Raw genomic sequence first — 18713 nt, forward strand, 5'->3', positions numbered from 1 at the left:
AACTATATTGAAAGGTTCTTTAAAATCTCTTAGTGTTATGAAAATAGCATATAACTCTGTTTTTTAGACAGAATTATAGAGGCTTTGTTCTACCTTAACCTAAATCTCCTGATTTGTAACCTGCCTTTTCTGATTTATGTGCATCAGTATAAAATGCATGGGCTCCAGTTATTGGTACATCACTTACAATTCATTGAAGAATCCAAGTAGTTGTCTTTAAAAGCTTAATTCTATCCATTTTGGAATAATTGCTATTAACCTCTCCTAAATATTAGCATAAGCTCTTTCCATGGCTTATTGTCTTTCCATAATTTTTTTAATTTCATCAGTAGTAAATGACATTATAATCACTGCTGAGTCTAAACCTGCAACTTGAAAAAGTCTTAATTTTCCTTTTATAATTAATTCAGAGACCATTTCTACATAAGTTTTAAATTCTTTACTTGTTTGATGTGTGAAAAAAGATTTATGAAGATCTTTTCCTATCCTATAGGTTGTTATTTTCTGTCTTGCTTACCATGCCCTTTGCTTAACAGAAGCTTTTCAGTTTCAGGAGGTCCCATTTATTAATTGTTTGTCTCAATGTCAGTGCTGCTGGTGTTATATTTAGGAACTGGTTTCCTGTGCCAATGTGTTCATATGTATTTCCCACTTTCTCTTCTATAAGGTTCAGTGTGGCTGGCTTTATCTTGAGGTCTTTGATCCATTTGGCCTTGAGCTTTACGCATGATGATAAATATGGGTTTATTTTAATTTTTCTACACGTTGATATCAGTTATGCCAGCACGACTTGTTAAATATGAATTTTTCCATTTAATTTTTTTTGCTTCTTTATCAAAGATCAGGTGTTTGAAGATGAGTGGATTGATATCTGGGTCTTCTATTCAATTCCATTGGTCCTCCTGTCTGTTCTTAGGCCAGTACCAGACTGTTTTCAGTACTGTAGCTCTGTAGTAGACTTTGCCTACTACTACTACCCTGTACTGAAGGGACTGTGATGCCTTCAGAAGTTCTTTTATTACCCAGAATTGTTTTGGCTATACTGGGTTTTTTGCTTTTCCAAATAAAGTTGAGTACCATTCTTTTGAGGTCTTTGGAGAATTTTGTTAGCATTTTGGTAGGCATTGCATCTCCAGACTACACAAAGAACTCAAAAATTTGGATACCAAAATATCACATAATCCAAAAAAAAATGGAGTACAGAACTAAACAGAGAACTCTCAACAGAGGAATCTAAATTGGCTGAAAGACACTTAAGAAAATGTTCAACATTCTTAGTCATCAGAGAAATGCAAATCAAAACAATTCTGAGATTCCATCTTATACCTGTAAGAATGGCCAAAATAAAAAACACTGATGACAACTTATGCTGGAGAGGTTGTATGAAAAAAGGAACACTTCTGCCTTGCTGGTGGGAATGCAAACTGGTACAACCCCTTTGGATGTCAGTGTGGTGAAATCTCAGAAAATTAGGAAACAACCTACCTTAAGATCCAATAATACCAAAGGATGCTCAATTGTGCCACAAGGACTTGTGCTCAACCATGTTCATAGCAGCTTTGTTTCTCATAGCCAGAACATGGAAATAACCTAAATGTCCCTTGATCAAAGAACAGATTAGAAAATTGTGGCAAATTTACACAATGGAGTACTACACAGCACAAAAAAATGACAGCTTGAATTTTGCAGGAAAATGGATGGAAATAGAAAACATTATTTTGAGTGAGGTAATCCAGACACAGAAAGACAATTATCACATGTACTCACTCATAGGTGAATTTTAAATATAAAGCAAGAAAGCCATCCTACAAACCATAATCCCAGAGAAATTAGACAGCAACGCAGACACTAAGAGACACTAAACTTACATAGGTATAATATACATGGGAAGTAGAAAGTATAAAGAGACAAGATCTGAGTAAATTGGGAGCTTGGGGACCTTGGGGGAGGGTTGAAGGGAGGAAGGGAGAGGTAGGGAGGGGAGCAGAGAAAAATGTAGGGCTCAGTAAATATCAATAAAAAGATTTATTCTAAGATAATATCTTCCCACCTACCCCCAAACTTGCCTATCCTTCTGCAACCTCGGTGAAAGTATGAAACACAGCTTGTTACAATACTGAGGAAATGAAGAGCTTTATACAATACTGAGTGTACCATGAGCTTGCTATAATAGTGATGAGACCAAGAGATTGTTATAACACCAAGGGAACCAATAGAGAGGATCAAGAGAGTCAACCAGGAGAGAATATCAAGAGAACAGGCTTAGAGAGACTTCAGAGGCTCCCAGAAACACAGTCATTGACAGTATAGAGCAGATCAGGAAAATTTCCCAAACACTCAGACAACCACTGCAAGGATTGGACCAAGATGCAAAGACAGTGCAGGCCTCATTTGAAGAAAGAGATTAGTAGGTCCCAATTCAAGAACTTATCCAACAACCTAAAAACCAACATGGCAACACCAGAACCCAGTGGTCACACAAAAAGAAACTTGATCATTCCATCCCAGAAGAAGCAGAAGGAAATGTCTTTAAACACAACTTTATAAAAATAATGGAGACGTTCAAAGGAAATGAAAAACTCCCCTAAAGATATGAAGGAACAAAAAAAAAACCAAAGTATTGGAAGAAATTAATAAATTCCTCAAATAAACCCAAGAAAATCAAGAAAAATAATCAAACTGGTGAAGCAAACAGTTGAAGACTGAAATAGAAGTAATAAAGGAAACAAAAACCAAGGGAACTTGAGATATGCAAAATCTGGGTAAACAAATAGGAACTACAGTGGCAAGTATAACCAACAGAATATAAGAGATGGAATAGAGAATCTCAGGTATTGAAGATACTGTACAAGAAACAGACTCACTGGTCAAAGAAAACATTAAATCCAAGAAATTCTTTACAGAAAACATCCAGGAAATCTGGAACACCATGGAAAGACCAAACCTAAGAATAAAAGGGTTAGAAGAAGGAGAAAAACTCTAGCTCAAAGACACAGAAAATATATTCAACAAATTCATAGAAGAAAACTTTCCCAATCTAAAGAAGAATATCTCTATGAAGGTACAAGAAGTTTACAGTACACCAAATAGTCTGGACTCTCACCATATAATAATCAAAATGGAAAACATACAGAAAAAAGAAATAATATTAAGAGCTACAAAGGAGGATGGGCTGTAGTGGTGCATGCCTTTAATCCCAGCACTTGGCAGGTAGAGGTAGGAGAATCCTTCTGACTTCAAAGACAAGCTAGTCTTCAAGAGCTAGTTCCAGGACAGCTAGGACTGCTAGACAGAGAAACCCTGTTTCAAAAAACTAAAAAAAAAAAGAGCTGCAAAGGAAAAAGGTCAAGTAACATATAAAGGTAGACCTTTCAGAATTACAGCTGACTTCTCAATGGAAACCATGAAAGCCAAAAGGTCCTGGGAAGATTTCAATCACCATTGATGGAGAAAACAAGATATTCCAAGACAAAACTAGGTTAAAAACTATGAATCCACAAACCCTGCCCTACAGAAAATACTGGAAGGAAAACCCCAACACAAGGAAGCTAACGGAACCCACAAAACAAAGGCAACAGATAATCCACATCAGCAACCCCCCAAAAAAAAGGAAATACACAAACACTACTACTGAAAAATAACAGGAATTAACAATCACTGGTCATTAATATCAATTAACCTATAAAAAACATAGTCTAAGAGAATGGATATGAAAAAAAGAATCCAGCCTTCTTCTGTATACAACTCAACCTCAAGGACAGATACTATCTCAGAGTAAAGGGTTGGGAAAAGATTTTTCCAATCAAACGGATCCAAGAAACAAGCAGGTATAGGTATTCTATATCTAACAAAATATGTTTCAAACTAAAATCAATCAGAAAAGTTGGAGAAGGACACTTTATATTCATAACAGGAACAATTCATTAAGATGTAGTCTCAATCCTGATCATCTATGCTCCTAATACAAGAATACTCACATATGCAAGAGAAACTTACTAAAACATAATCACACTTCAAACCCCATACACTAATAGTAGGAGATTTCAACATTCCACTCTTGTCAATGGACAGGTAAACAAGAAAGAAACTTAACAGAGAAATAGCAGAACTAACAGATGTTATGAATCAAATGGACTCAACAGACATTTGTAGAATATTCCATCCAAACACAAAAGAATATAACTTTTTCTCAACACCTCATGGAAACTTTTCTAAAATTGATCAATACTCGGTAATAAAGTAAATCTCCACAGATACAAAATTTGAAGTAACACCCTGTGTCTTTTCAGATCACCATGGATTAAAGTTAGAATTTAACAATACTACTCTCAGAAATCTTGCAAACTCATGGAAATTGAACAGTGAACAACTGAACCACTTCTGGGTCAAGAAAGAAATCAAGAAAGAAATTAAAGACTTCCTACAATTCAAAGACAATGAAGGCACAACGTACCCAAGCCTATGGGACACTATGAAAGCAAAGCTAAGTAAGAGAAAAGTACATAGCACTGAGTGCCCACAAAAGAAAATGTAGACTGCTCACATCAGTGACTTAATAGCACACCTGAAAGCTCTAGAACAAAAAGAAGCAGACTCATCCAGGAGGAGTAGAAGACAGGAAATAATCAATTGAGGGCTAAAATCAACAAAAGAGGAACAAAGAAAACAATACAAAGAAATAATAAAACAAAGAGTTGGTTCTTTGAAAAATTAACAAGATAGACAAAGCCTTATCCAAACTAATCAAAAGGCAGAGAGAGTACATCAAATTAAAAACACCAAAAATGAAAAGGGGGACATAACAACAGACACTGAGGAAATTCAGAGCTTCATTAGGTTATACTACATGACTGGTACTCCACAAAATTGGAAAATGTAAAAGAAACAGACAATTATCAAATAGATACAACACACAAAATTAATTTAAGACCAGGTGTGTAATTTGAAAAGAACTATAAGCTGCAAGGAATAGAAGCTGTCATCAAAAACCTCCCAACCAAAAAGAGGAACACGGTATGTATTCACTCATAAGTGGATTCTAACCATAATTAAAGGTCTTTGAGCCTATTATTCGTGATCCTAGAGAAGCTAATTAAGAAGATGAACCTGATGAAGATTATTTAGCTATCCACCAGGAGGTAGGAAATAGACAAGAGTCCCAGGTAACCTCGGGTGCATGGGGGGGAGGGAGGGTCGATGGAAGGGGAGAAGGTTAGAGAGAAGGGAGTAGGGGAAGAACGGGGAAAGCTTGGTGGCCTGGGATGGGGGGGGGAGGGAGGAAGGATGAATATGGGATCAGGGAAGATTATATTTTAACTAAGGGAGCCATCTTAGGGTTTACAGGAGACTTGATTATATATGGGATCCCAGGTCCAAGGAGAGATCCCCCAGATTGCTCTCTGGACAGAGGAGAGGGTGCCTGAATCGGCCGTGGCCCATGACCATACTGATGTATATTTTGCTTATCACCATAGATCCTTCATCTGACGAAGGACGGCGATACAGTCGGAGATCCACATTGCAACACCGGACTGAGCCCCCCGAGGTCCAAATGAGGAGCAGATGGAGGAAGAACATGAAAAACGAAATCAGTACTGCGAGGGATGCTATCACCCACTGATACAAGGGAACGGATCTGATGAGAGTTTACCAAGGCCAGTTGGACCGGGACTGAACGAGGACGTGATCTAACCAGACTCTCCGAATTTGGCCGGATTCTCTGACTGTGGCTGACCCGAAGTCTTTTTGAAAAGCCATTGACTATGACATTGGGACCTGTTTCCTCTACATATAATGGATTTTGGGGATCCAGTTTGTTTGGACACTCACCTTCCTGGACCTGGAGGGAGGGGGAAGGAACTGGAACTTCCCACAGGGCAGGAAACCCTGACTGCCCTGGGGGACGAAGAGGGAGGAGGAGGGGGAGTAGGGGGAGTGGGAGGGTGTTGGGAGGGGGGGCGGAAATGGAAACTTTTATAATTTAATAAAATGTACAAAAAAAAAAAAAAAAAAAAAAAAAAAAAAAAAAAAAAAAAAAAAACCTCCCAACCAAAAAAAATGTCAGTGCCAGATGGTTTTAATGCAGAACTCTACCAGAACTTCCAAGAATAGCTAATACCTATATTCCTGAAAGTATTTCAAAGAATAGCAACAGAAGGAACATTGCAAAACTGTTTTTATGGGGCTACAGTTACCCTGATACTGAAACTACACAAAGACTCAACCAAGAAAGAGAATTACAGACCAATCTCACTCATGAACATGGATGCAAAAATACTCAATAAAATATTGGCAAACCAAATCAAAGAACACATCAAAAAATTATCCATCAATGATCAAGTCATCCTCATCCCAGAAATGCAGGACTGGTTCAACATGCAAAAATCTGCTAAGGTAATACATCATATAATAAACTTAAAGGAAAAAAAAAACATATCATCATTTAATTAGATGCTGAGAAAACATTCAACAAAATTCAACACTCCTTCATGATAAAGATCTTGGAAAAATCAGGGATACAAGGAACATATCTAAATATAATAAAAGCAATATATAGCAAGCCGACAGTCACCATAAAATCAAATGAAGAGAAACTCAAAGCAATTCCAGTAAAATCAGGAAGAAGACAAGGATGTTTACTCTCTCCATATCTCTTCAATATAATTCTTGAAGTTTTTGCTATAACAATAAGACTATAATAGGAGATTAAGGAAATTCTAATTGGAAAGGAAGAAGTCAAAATTTCATTATTTCCAGATCATATGATAATACATATAAGTGATCCCCAAAACTATACCAGAAAACTCCTATAGCTGACAAATTCCTTTAGTGATGTGGCAGGAACAAGATCAAATAAAAAAAAATCAGTAACCCTTCTATACACAAAGGATAAAGAAGCTGAGAGGGAAATCAGAAAAACATCACATTTCCCATTAGCCACAAATAACATAAAACATCTTGGGGTAATACTAACCAAAGAAGTAAAAGACCTATTTGACTATAAGTTTAAGTCTTTGAAGAAAGAAATTAAAGAAGATACTAGAAAATGGAAAGATCTCCCATGCTGTAGGATTGGTGGGATCAACATAGTATAAATGACAATCTTACCAAAAGCAGTTTATAAATTCAATAAAATCCCCATCAAAATATGAACACAATTATTCACAGACATTGAAAGAACAACAATCAACTTCATATTGAAAAGCAAAAAAAACACAAGATAGCCAAAATAATCCTGTACAACAAAGGAATTTCTGGAGGCATCACCATCTCTTACATCAAGATATATTACAGAGCTACAGTAATGAAAACAACTTGGTACTGGCATAAAAACAGAGATGTTGACCAATGAAATCAAATCAAATACCCAGATATTAATTCACACATCTATGAACACCCAAATTTTGACAAAAAAACTAAGATTAAACAATAGAAAAATTGAAAGCATCTTTAGCAAAATAAAGCTGGCATAATTGAATGCCAACATGTCGAAGAATTCAAATAGATCCATATCTATCTCCTTACACAAAACTGAAGTCCAAATGTGTTGGATCCCAGGCCTTTCCGGGCTCCTCCAGGCACTATGCAGGACTGTTTACCCTACCAGTCTAAGCTTTCTGTCACCTCCTCTGCTTGTCCCACTGGCTAGGGGAATTAGTATAGAGAGCTTTATCCTCTATTGACATGGTAATTCCACCTACAAACAAAGGTTCTCACAGCAGGGCCTGAAATGTCTGTCACTGCAGCTAGCTCGAGTCCCCCTGCCCTGTTTCTCCTGTCACTGGCGCCAAAAGCTCAACACATTGATCTCACTTGCGGCTGGAAGGGAGTTCTCATCCTTCGGCCCCAAAGTATTTAAACCTGGAATTTCGCTGAATAAAGTTGACATTTACCTTTTGGGCAAATGATCCAGGTCTCTCTCTGTCTGTGTGTGTCTGTTTTTAACTCCTAGGACATTGTTCCAAGCTCGCGGCTCCATATGGAAAGTGTGCATTGTATCAGGGGACAGGGGCTCAAAGAATTGGGTGGGACACAAATGGATTAAAGAAGTTAATATAACATGAAAATCATGTAGTTATCCTCCTGGAGATTGGAAATAGACAAGAGTCCCAGGTAATCTCAGGTGCGTGGGGGGTGGGGTGGGAGGGTTGTTGGAAGGAGAGAGGGTTAGAGAGAAGGGAGTAGGGGAAGAATGGGGAAAGCTCAGTGGACTGGGATGGGGGGGAGGGAGGAAGGATGGATATGGGATCAGGGAAGAATATATTTCAACTAAGGGAGTCATTTTAGGGTTTACAAGAGACTTGACTATAAATGGGATCCCAGGCCCAAGGAGAGATCCCCAGATTGTTCTCTGGACAGAGAAGAGGGTGCCTGAACCGGCCTTGGCCCATAACCATACTGATGAATATTTTGCTTATCACCATAGAACCTTCTTCTGGCGATGGATGGAGATAGAGACAGAGACACACAATGGAACACTGGACTTAACTCCCTAGGTTCAAATGAGAAGCAGAAGGAAAGAGAACATGAGCAAAGAAGGCAAGACCAGAGGGAACCTTCATCCGACGATGGATGGCGATAGAGACGGAGACCCACATTGGAGCACCGGACTGAGCCCCCCAAGGTCCAAATGAGGAGCAGAAGGAAAAAGAAAATGAAAAAGGAAATCAGGACTGAGAGGGATGCGATCACCCACTGATACAAGGAGACTGATCTAATGAGAGTTCACCAAGGCCAGTTGGACTGGGACTGAACGAGGACGTGATCCAACCAGATTCTCTGAATGTGGCTGGCCCGGAGTCTTTCTGAAAAGCCATTGACGATGACACTGGGACTTGTTTCCTCTGCATATACTGGATTTTGGGGATCCAGTCTGTTTGGATACTCACCTTCCTGGACCTGGAGGTAGGGGGGAGAAACTTGAACTTCCCACAGGGCAGGAAACCCTGACTGTTCTTAGGGATGGAGAGGGAGGAGGAGAGGGAGTAGGAGGAGTGGGAGGGTGTTGGGAGGAGGGGCGGAAATGGAAACTTTTATAATTTAATAAAATTACTTTCTAAAAAAAAAGAAGAAGTTAATATAAATCTGACCACACTGAACTTGATAGAAGAGAAAGTGGGAAGTCGTCTTCAATGCATTGGCACAAGAGACCACTTTCTATGTATAACCCCAGTAGCATAGACACTGAGAGCAACAATAAATAAATGGAACCTTCTGAAACTGAGAAGATTCTGTAAAGCAAAGGACACAGACAATAGGACAAAAAGACATCCTACTGAATGGGAAAAGATCTTTATCAACCCCACACCAGACAAATGACTGATCTTCAAAATATATAAAGAACTCAAGAAATTAGACATCAAAATTCTAAATAAAGCATTTAAAAATGGAGTACAGAACTAAATAGAATGTTTTCAACAGAAAAATATCAAATGGCCATAAGGTACTTAGTTATCTGGGAAATGAAAATCCAACAACTCTAATATACCAATTGGTTTCTCAAAGGATATTACTGAAGAAGCAGTAGAAACTCTGTGTTAGTCATCCCTGACTTTGACTTGTACTGGTGAGGCTAAATATTATTCCTGTACCTTTTCTTCCTTCTCATCAGTTCCAATATTTCTCTCATTTGTTTCAAGTCTTTTTACCACTTCCCTTTGTAAAGTCTGAATCTGCAGTCCTGTGTGCTGTTCTGGTACTCTCATTGATTCATTTAGCTTCTGAGCCTTATTCTGTATATATGATCCCAAGGTATAATTTTTTTCAGTAAAGACAATGTCTCATCTTTGGACATTTGGATTGTGTACATATTGCCTCCCTGGAGAGATACCAGATCTGTTAAGCTATCACAACTTTTCAACAGATTCTGATTATTAAATTCAACAATATAAATTTTTTTCAGATGATTTCTCAGCACCTTTCAACATGAATTGTATTTTGTCTGTGAAATTAATGTTATCCTTTTCAACAGTATTAAAATTTTCAGTTAGGTGTTCACTATTAGTCTGTAAATACTGCATCAATTTTAAAAGTGCCTCATTCTAGGCTCAGTTATCAATTCATTTCCTTAAAGAAATAATATGAAAAACAAAGCTAATTCCCAAAATCAAATAAATTGAAACATGTGAAAAAACTCACATAAGCTTTGTAGAATACTATCCATAGGACAAGCAAAATGGTTATTACATTTCCTAAGGTGTAATATTGTCAGTAATCATATAACTTATAAATTTTAATCATTTATTTACCTGCTCTAGGCAATTACAGTGAATTGGAGTAGGTGTAATAATCTTTCTTGCCAGCCTGTGGCACTGGTTCAGTTTTGTGTTGCATGAGCTGAGCAGTCAGGGCTTCCAAAGTTTACCCACAATCAGTGGGATTACAGCATTGGTTCCTAGCAGAATCTCACACAGTTCCGAACATGCTGTCATCTACTTACATATTTAACTATACTTGTTTAACAAAATAAGAGCAGTTATTAAGGACAATTAAAGCGATTCCATACATGGAGAGAGTTGGTGGCAAGAAAAAGAAGGACATCCAAAGCTTCCCTTCAGTTACAAGTCCCCTCAATGTTGGGCTAATGTGAGAAAAACCAGGTTCCTAAGCAGTGGCAGTTGGGTCACAGGAGAGTGAGAAACATGCTAGGACTGGTGAACCAGGAGTGTGGCGGGGGTGGGGTGCCTTCCTCCAAGTGAGAGTGGACTCAGATCCGTTTTGGGCAGCCAGATGGAGTAGAACTTTTCAGATGGGGGAAGGTGAATCAAATAACCCCACACTAGTTCTGAATAGGGTATACTAAGGTTTTTCCTTATTAAAAGGGAAACTCACAGATCACAGTGAGGAAACAGCACCAGGGTCCAACATTCAGGTGTGGTAAGTTTGAAGAAAATCCCCAGAGGGCAATCCTGCTGGCCTTTTGGAACCCAAAGCTACACCCCACCTGGTTCAGCTTCTCAAAGGCAATTGGCAGATGGAGATTCCCCATCAAAGAACAATGACTGCTGAATTTTTTATTAAATAAAAAATGCCTAATTTGTATTATTTATTTTTTTAATAAAGCAGAAACCAGAATTTGGTCCATGCACACTGTTACTTATCAAAGCTTATGGGAAGACAGAAACTGAACTGGTGGATTGCCTCTGAAGATCCAGATATGAAGTGTCAGCGTGAAATTGAATTAGAGAACACTGGGGATCTGTCATTGGAGAATTTCTAGCACATGGATACTTGCCCCTGTCAACGGTAACTGGTTTAAGAAATGTGTGGCAGTTAGGTTTTTATTATCTCATTAAGAGTGTATTTGAGATATACCAAGAAGATGTATCTACTCTCCAAGATCTCTAATGGATTTAAGGCTGAATTACAAAATCAAGAACAGTGATTACAGGAAAAGGGACAAAGAGTTCCTGTAATGTCTTTTTAAGTCCTGCCAACCATCTCCTAAGTAATCCCATACAAACTTCTTTTTTTAAAATTGATTTTCTTAAGCTATATATTTTTCTCTACTCCCCTCTTTCCTCTCCCCTCCCCTTCAACCCTCTCCCATGGTCCTCATGTTCCCAACTTACTCAGGCAATCTTGATATTTTCTACTTCCCATGTAGATTAGATCCGTGTATGACTCTCTTAGGGTCCTCATTGTTGTCTAGGTTCTCTGGAACTATGATTTATAGGCTGGTTTTCTTTGCTGTATGTTTAAAAAACACTTAAGAGTGAGTACATGTTATAATTATCTTTCTGAATCTGGGTTACCTCACTCAAAATGATGTTTTCTAGATCCATATAAATGCTGGCTTCTGCAGGAGCTCCTTCTGCTCCTTCAGCCAATAGCCTTTAAGATTCCAGCCCACTTGGGCATGGTCTCTTTTGCTTTACCAAGCAGTGGTAGCTGTGTGCTCTCTTGCTTCAAGTTTCCAGCTGTCAGACTTCGTTCCTGGTTGTCCAGAGGGGTGTTGTCTGGGACAGTTATCTGTAAGTTTTCCCCTTAAATAAATAACCCTTTTATTAATCATAATTCCAAACTGGTGTGGGATTGTATTGTGACTTATGTCTTCAGCCAGCAAATTTCAAGAAGTCATTAGTTTTTTTTCTGTGTAAATTGTGTAAATGTATCACATTTTCCTCATTCATTCTTTACTTGAGGGGCATTTAGGTTGTTTCCAGATCTGGCTATGACAAACAATGCTGCTATGAACATAGTTGAGCACATATCTTTATGGTATGATACCCAAAAGTGGTATTGCTGGGTCTTGAGAAAAGTTGTTTCCAATTTTCTGATTACCATATTGATATTCAAGGGGCTGTACCAGCTTTCACCCCCACCAGCATTGCAGGAATGTTTCCTTTACCCTACAACCTCTTAAACATAAGTTATGATCAGTGTTTTTGTTCTTGGTCATTCTTACAGGTGTAACATGAAATTTCAGAGGTGTTTTGATTTACATTTCTCTGCTTACTAAAGATGTGGAGCATTTCCCTAAGTGTCTTTCAGTCATTTAAGATTCTTCTGTTGAGAGTTCTCTGTTTAAAATGTATTACATTTTTTAATGGATTGTATGTTCTTTTGATGACAATTTATTGAGTTCTTTGTATATTTTAGAGATCAGACCTCTGTCTGATGTGGAGTTGGTGAAAATCTTTTCCCATTCTGAAGGCTGCCATTTTGTCTTGTTGACCATGTCTTTGCTTTAGAGAAGCTGTTTAGTTTCAGGAGGTCCCATTAATTAAATGTTTCTCTCAGTGTGTGTGCTACTGGGGATATATTTAGGAAGTGGTCACCTGTGCCAATGCATTCAAGTGTACTCCCCACTTTCTCTTCTATGATGTTCAGTGTGGCTGGATTAATGTTGAGGTCTTTGATTCATTCAATTTGAGTTTTGTGCATGGTGATAGATGTGGATCTATTTTCATTCTTCTACATATTGATATCCAGTTAAGATAGCACCATTTGTTACATATTCGTTCTTGTTTCCATTTTATATTTTTTGTTTCTTTGTCAAAAATCAGGTGTTCATACGTGTGTGAATTAATATCTGGGTCTTTGATTCAGTTTCATTGGTCCTCATATCTGATTTTATGCCAATACCAGACTGTTTTCAGTACTGTAGCTCTGTAGTAGAGTTGAAGTCAGGGATTGTGATGCCTCCAGAAGTTCTTTTATTTTACAGGATTGTTTTGTCTATCTCCGTTTTTTTTTGCTTTTCCATATGAAGTTTAGTACCTTTTTTCAAGGTCTGTTAAAATTTTTTCTAGAATTTTGATGGGCATTGAATTGAATATGTAGATTGCTTTCTGTAAGTTTACCATTTTTACTATGTAATTTCTACCTACCAAAGAGCATGGGAAATCTTTCTACTTTCTGGTGTCTTTTCAATTTCTTTCTTCAAAGATTTAATGTTCTTGTCATACAAGTTTTCCACTTTTTTTTTATTACAGTTACTATGAGATATTTTATGCTACTTGTGGTATTGTGAAGGATGCTATTTCTTGGATTTCTTTCCCAGCCCATTTTCAGGAGGGCTACTGATTTTTTTGAGTTAATCTTGTATACTGCTACATTACTGAAGGTGATTATGAGTTGTAGGAGTTCCTTGGTAGAATTTTTGTTTTTTTTTTTTATATGAAAGTAGTGAGAGTTTGACTTCTTTTACAATTTGTATCTTCTTGATCTCCTTTTGGTGTCTTATTGCTCTAGCTAGAACCTCATATATATATATATATATATATATTAAATAGATATATAGAGAGTGGACAACCTTGTCTTGTTCCTGATTTCAATGGGATCCCTTTGAGCTTCTCTCCATTTAGTTTGATGCTGGCTCTTGGCTTGCTGTATATTGCCTTTATTATGTTTAGGTATGTTCCTTGTATCTCTGCTCTCTCTAAGACCTTTATTTTGAAGGGATGTTGTATTTTGTTGAAAGCTTTTTCAACATTTAATAGTATGATCATGTGGTTTTTATTCTTTAGTTTGCTTATATGATGGATTACATTGGCAGATTTTCATATGTTGAGCCTTCCCTGCATCTCTGGAATGAAGTCAAGTTGATCATGGTGGAGGATGGTTCTGATGTGTTCTTGGATTTGATTTGCCAGTTTTTTATTGAGTATTTTTGGATTAATGTTCATGAGTGAGATTGGTATGTAATTCTCTTCCTTAGTAATATCTTTTTGTGGTTTGGTTATCAGGGTAATTGAAGCCTCATAAAAAGAGTTTGGTAATGTTCCTTCTGTTTCTAGTGTGTGGAATAATTTGAAGAGTATTGGTATTAGTTCTCCTTTGAAAATCTTATAGAATTCTGAGCTGAAACCATCTGGTCCCGGAATTTTTTGTTTGCAAGACTTTTTCTGACTGTTTCTCTTTCTTTAGCAGTTACAGTTCTATTTAATATTTGCTTTATTTAACCTGGTCTTGATTTGTTTTTGATAAATTATATTTGTCAGGAAATTGTCTATTTCTTTTAAGTTTTCCAATTTTGTGGAGTACAGGTTTTTGAAATATGACCTGGCGATTCTCTGGATTTCCTGCATGTCTGTTTTTGTTAACTTGGATATTATCTCTTTGCCTTATGGTTAGTTTGGATCAAGGTTTGTCTATTTCGTTGATTTTCTCAAAGAACCATTTGATTGCCTCATTGATTTTTTTTTGTCTTGTTTTCTTTGTTTCTATTTTATTTATTTCAGTTCTCAATTTGAATAATTCCTGCCATCTAGTTCCTTTGAATGATTTTGATTCTTTTTGCTCTAAAGTTTTTAAATGTTGTGTTATTTCACTAGTGTGGAATTTTGCCAGCTTTATTATGTAGACATTTAGTGCAATGAAATTTCTTCTTAATATTGTTTTTATTGTGTCCTATAAATTTGGGTATGTTTCACACACAAACTTATTGCTTATGTAAACTTGGCCTATGGCTTAAGCTTTTTTCTAATTTGCTGTTATAACTTAAATTAACTCATTTATATTAATTTACATTTTGTTTCCTGTTTTTTTATTATTGTATCATTTATCTTTCACTGTTTTTTCTCTTTTATCTCATACCTCCTGTTTTACTCCACGCTCACTGGCATCTCTCACATGCATAGAATCATCTTCTACTTTCTCTCAATGTGCCTAAACATCCCACATATTCTTCTTGTTCAGCTACTGGCCATTTAGCTTTTCATTACACCAATCACAGTAATATACCTTTACATAGTGTACAATTTTTCCATAAAATTTTTCCTTTCTGTCTAAAAAAAGTAAGGTCTTGATACTAACACAGTAAAATATACACAATAAGAACAATTATCATTTATGTTTTGTCTAAATAGAAAGAAGAGTTTTACCTCAACATAGTAAAACTATATAGAATAAGAAAAATTATCACAGATGAATTGCATTTCTAATGTCCAGTTCATTTGTATTTGGCAAATTCAAAGAAAGTATTGTATTTTCTCTTCAATCTTAGTGAATCCAAATGTTTGTGTCTAAACTATTTCTGTCATAAGTTGTACTACCATTCTAAAATTATCTTTTTAGACCTTAAAACATCCTAGATGAGCAACCTGAGCTTTTATGTTTTTTAACTTCATAAACTTTATATCTCTTATTTAAGTTCATTTTTAAAAATTTGGTAGCTAGAGCAATTGTAAAACATTACTATCTTATCTTTAGCCTCAACAGAGACCTGAGAGGTTATAATATTACCTGATTAAACATAAAGTACAGAGCAAGCAACTTCCAAAACTAACAAAACACAGAGACATCTGGATTCTTGGATAGGCACTCCCAGGATTCTCTGCAGTGTTGGGATATCAGTCTTTGGCCTATGGACCTAGAATATCTGACAGACTTTTCTGTGAAGCAGAAATTTTCAAGGACTGTTATACCTTGTCTTAGAAAAGTCCAGCAATCACTTTCTTTTGTGTCTTTCTTTTCCAGTTTGGGCATCTTACTGTCAGCAGTCAAGGGAAGGGCAGTTTCTGGCCCAAATGGTTAGCTTTGCCACACTGACAGTAGACTCTATTATTCTTTAAAAGGCAGGCATGTTCCCTGTCAGGCTTGCAGAGCAGCCTTAGTCTGACAAGGATGGCTGTGGGTCCCTTCAAGATCTCCAGGGTGGCAGGCTGGTCCCGCCATGCGGCGGGAGAGTCATGCGGGCGGGTACAGCGGATAAAAGGCTCACAGGACATAGTAAATAGACATAAGGCTAAGAATAAGCTAAATATTTATTACTTAAAGAAGAGGGAGACATTTATTACTTAAAAAGAGAGAGACAGAGAGACATGGAGACAAGCATAGAGAGACACAGAGACACGTGTGCACACGCCAAGAGATGGGGGACAAAAGAGAAAGAGTTAAGATGGTGTCAAGGGACGTCAGAAGTGGCTGGGAGTGGACGTGGTTAGCTCTTAAAGGGACCAGACCCAAAGGAATATAAGACTCCAATGTCCATCATCTTTTATTTTATTTTTTTAAGTAAAATAGTTCTGCCAGGAGCAGATGTGTCTGTCTCCTGGTGCTGTGGGACAATGGCCTTTTATCTTGTCACTTGTATTGGTTTTATTAAGATGTGGTTTGGCCAGTAGCCAGGTGGGAAGTAGAGGTAGATCAACACAAACAAAAGAATTCTGGAAAGAAGAAAGCTCAGTCTGCATTCGTCACTCAGAAAGAGAGGAAAAAAGATGAGAATGCCTCACTGATGAAAGGTACCAAAACACATGGTTAACAGAGACAAGAATAATGGACTAATATAAGATATAAGAAAGAGTTAATAAGACCTGAACTAATAGACCAACCAGTTTATGAATAATTTACTACTTGTGTGTGTCTTTGGGACTGAATTACTGTGGGACCGGGTAGGACAGAAACTTCAGTCAACATCATGGTCATGAAAAGCCTTGATATTAAAACATTAAAATTTTATATTATGTAGGTCTTTGAAATGTTTGATGACCACATATTTATTCAAAATATTTTGACCTTGAAAACTTATATAAAATGACTATAAGTTTGATTATTTTAGATAATCAACTTTTAACCTGTATTTCTTAGTTATTTTAAGTAGATTTTAAGAACTAGAACTTTACAGTTTAAAATAAACTGCATAAGTAAAATACCACAAAAATAATTGAAACCTATATACCATATAGCAAAAATAACCTTAAATTTTATCAGTGTACAAAAATCTATACAATGTAAAATATTTAATGTAAAATATTTAAGACTTGTAGTTGCTTTCTGGTTTAGAAGTAGATTCACTAACCTATCATTTTTTTCTATTATTTCTATACTATATCCCCCAATTTTTTCCTTCAGGAAGAGATCCCAGAATCTAATTTACTGTGTTCTACTTTCTACCTGACCATGACTAATAATAATTAGTCATGATGATAAAACATCCATAATCCATTGAATGATCACAAATTATACACTCCACCTCTTTCTTGGGAATGTGGGTGTTGTGATTTCAAGATTGGTTTCGTTGTCTGAGAATGATGGGATCTTCAAGAGACCTTGAAAAAAATTGAGATAATGGTCAAGTCATGTAACATTTGCTGTCTGGTCTTTGTGTAGTGTAATGTGAAAATCTAGGGTTTATCTGAAGTCCTGACTGGCCTAGTGCCTGAGGCTGACCCATCTTACCTAACAGCTTTGAAATTGTTTTGCATATAAATTTTTAGAACACTGTAATAGAGGCATTCTGAGAGACTGGGTCACCTGGGATACTTGTCTTTATTGGATTCTGATCATTTTTTACTGAAAATGCATCTTTATGTGGCTGGGTTTTTAAAAAAGTCTTAATTTACTTTTTCTTTAAAGAATTTATTTTATTATTTTGAAAAAGTTATTTTTATGACTGCCTATATCGATTTTCTTTAACATCTAAATACATTTTAAGGCATATCATATTTATTCAGAGGTTTTTTTCCTCTATCTGGATATGAATTTACTGAACACCTGCAGGTGCACATTGCAGTGTTCTCTGGTGCATGAATCAAACCTTAAATTGTTAAGCAACAGGTAGGCCCTATGATACTAGAACAGGACTTGGAGGCTGGCTCTACCCCTGTCATGTTGAAGCAAGTGGAGACTCAAGCTTGCAGGCCTGGTCTAGAGCTGTCTATTGGCCTCAGCTCCAGTTGCCATTTCTACCTAGAAATGCCATTTCACTACCACTGAGTAGCAGGCTGACCACCAATCATAAACCCCATTTACGTGCTTTATAGCAGTACCTCTTAAAAGAACTATACCTTTGTATGCCAAGCCTATCTGAGAGATTGTTTATCAGACCTTATGAGGAAATACATGACTCATGTTTGGCACCTTATAGAAAAAGACATTTGCTGTACTGCCAGCCAGCTCCCAGATAATGACACAGAGATTCTAATTAATTATGAAAGCTCAGTCTGTATCTCATTTGGTCCTAAGTCACCCTTTTTATACTTTTGGTTTTTCAAGACTGTGTACTTCTGTATATCTCGGACTGTTCTGGAACTCACTCTAGACCAGGCTGAGCTCAAACTCATAGAGATCTGCTTGACTCTGCCTCCCTCAGATCTGGGGTTAAAGGTGTCTACAATCATTTTTCTGCACTAAGACACTCATAACTTAAATTAACACATTTATATTAATCTATATTTTGCCTCATGACCTCTCTTTTACCTTGCACCTCCTGTTTCTTCTCTATGTACTCTGGCATCTTTCTCATTCCTAGATTCATCACCATTCAG

This window comes from Myodes glareolus, chromosome 8 (assembly GCF_982192425.1).
Source record: "Myodes glareolus chromosome 8, mMyoGla1.1, whole genome shotgun sequence".
NCBI classification, from domain to species: Eukaryota; Metazoa; Chordata; class Mammalia; order Rodentia; family Cricetidae; genus Myodes; species Myodes glareolus.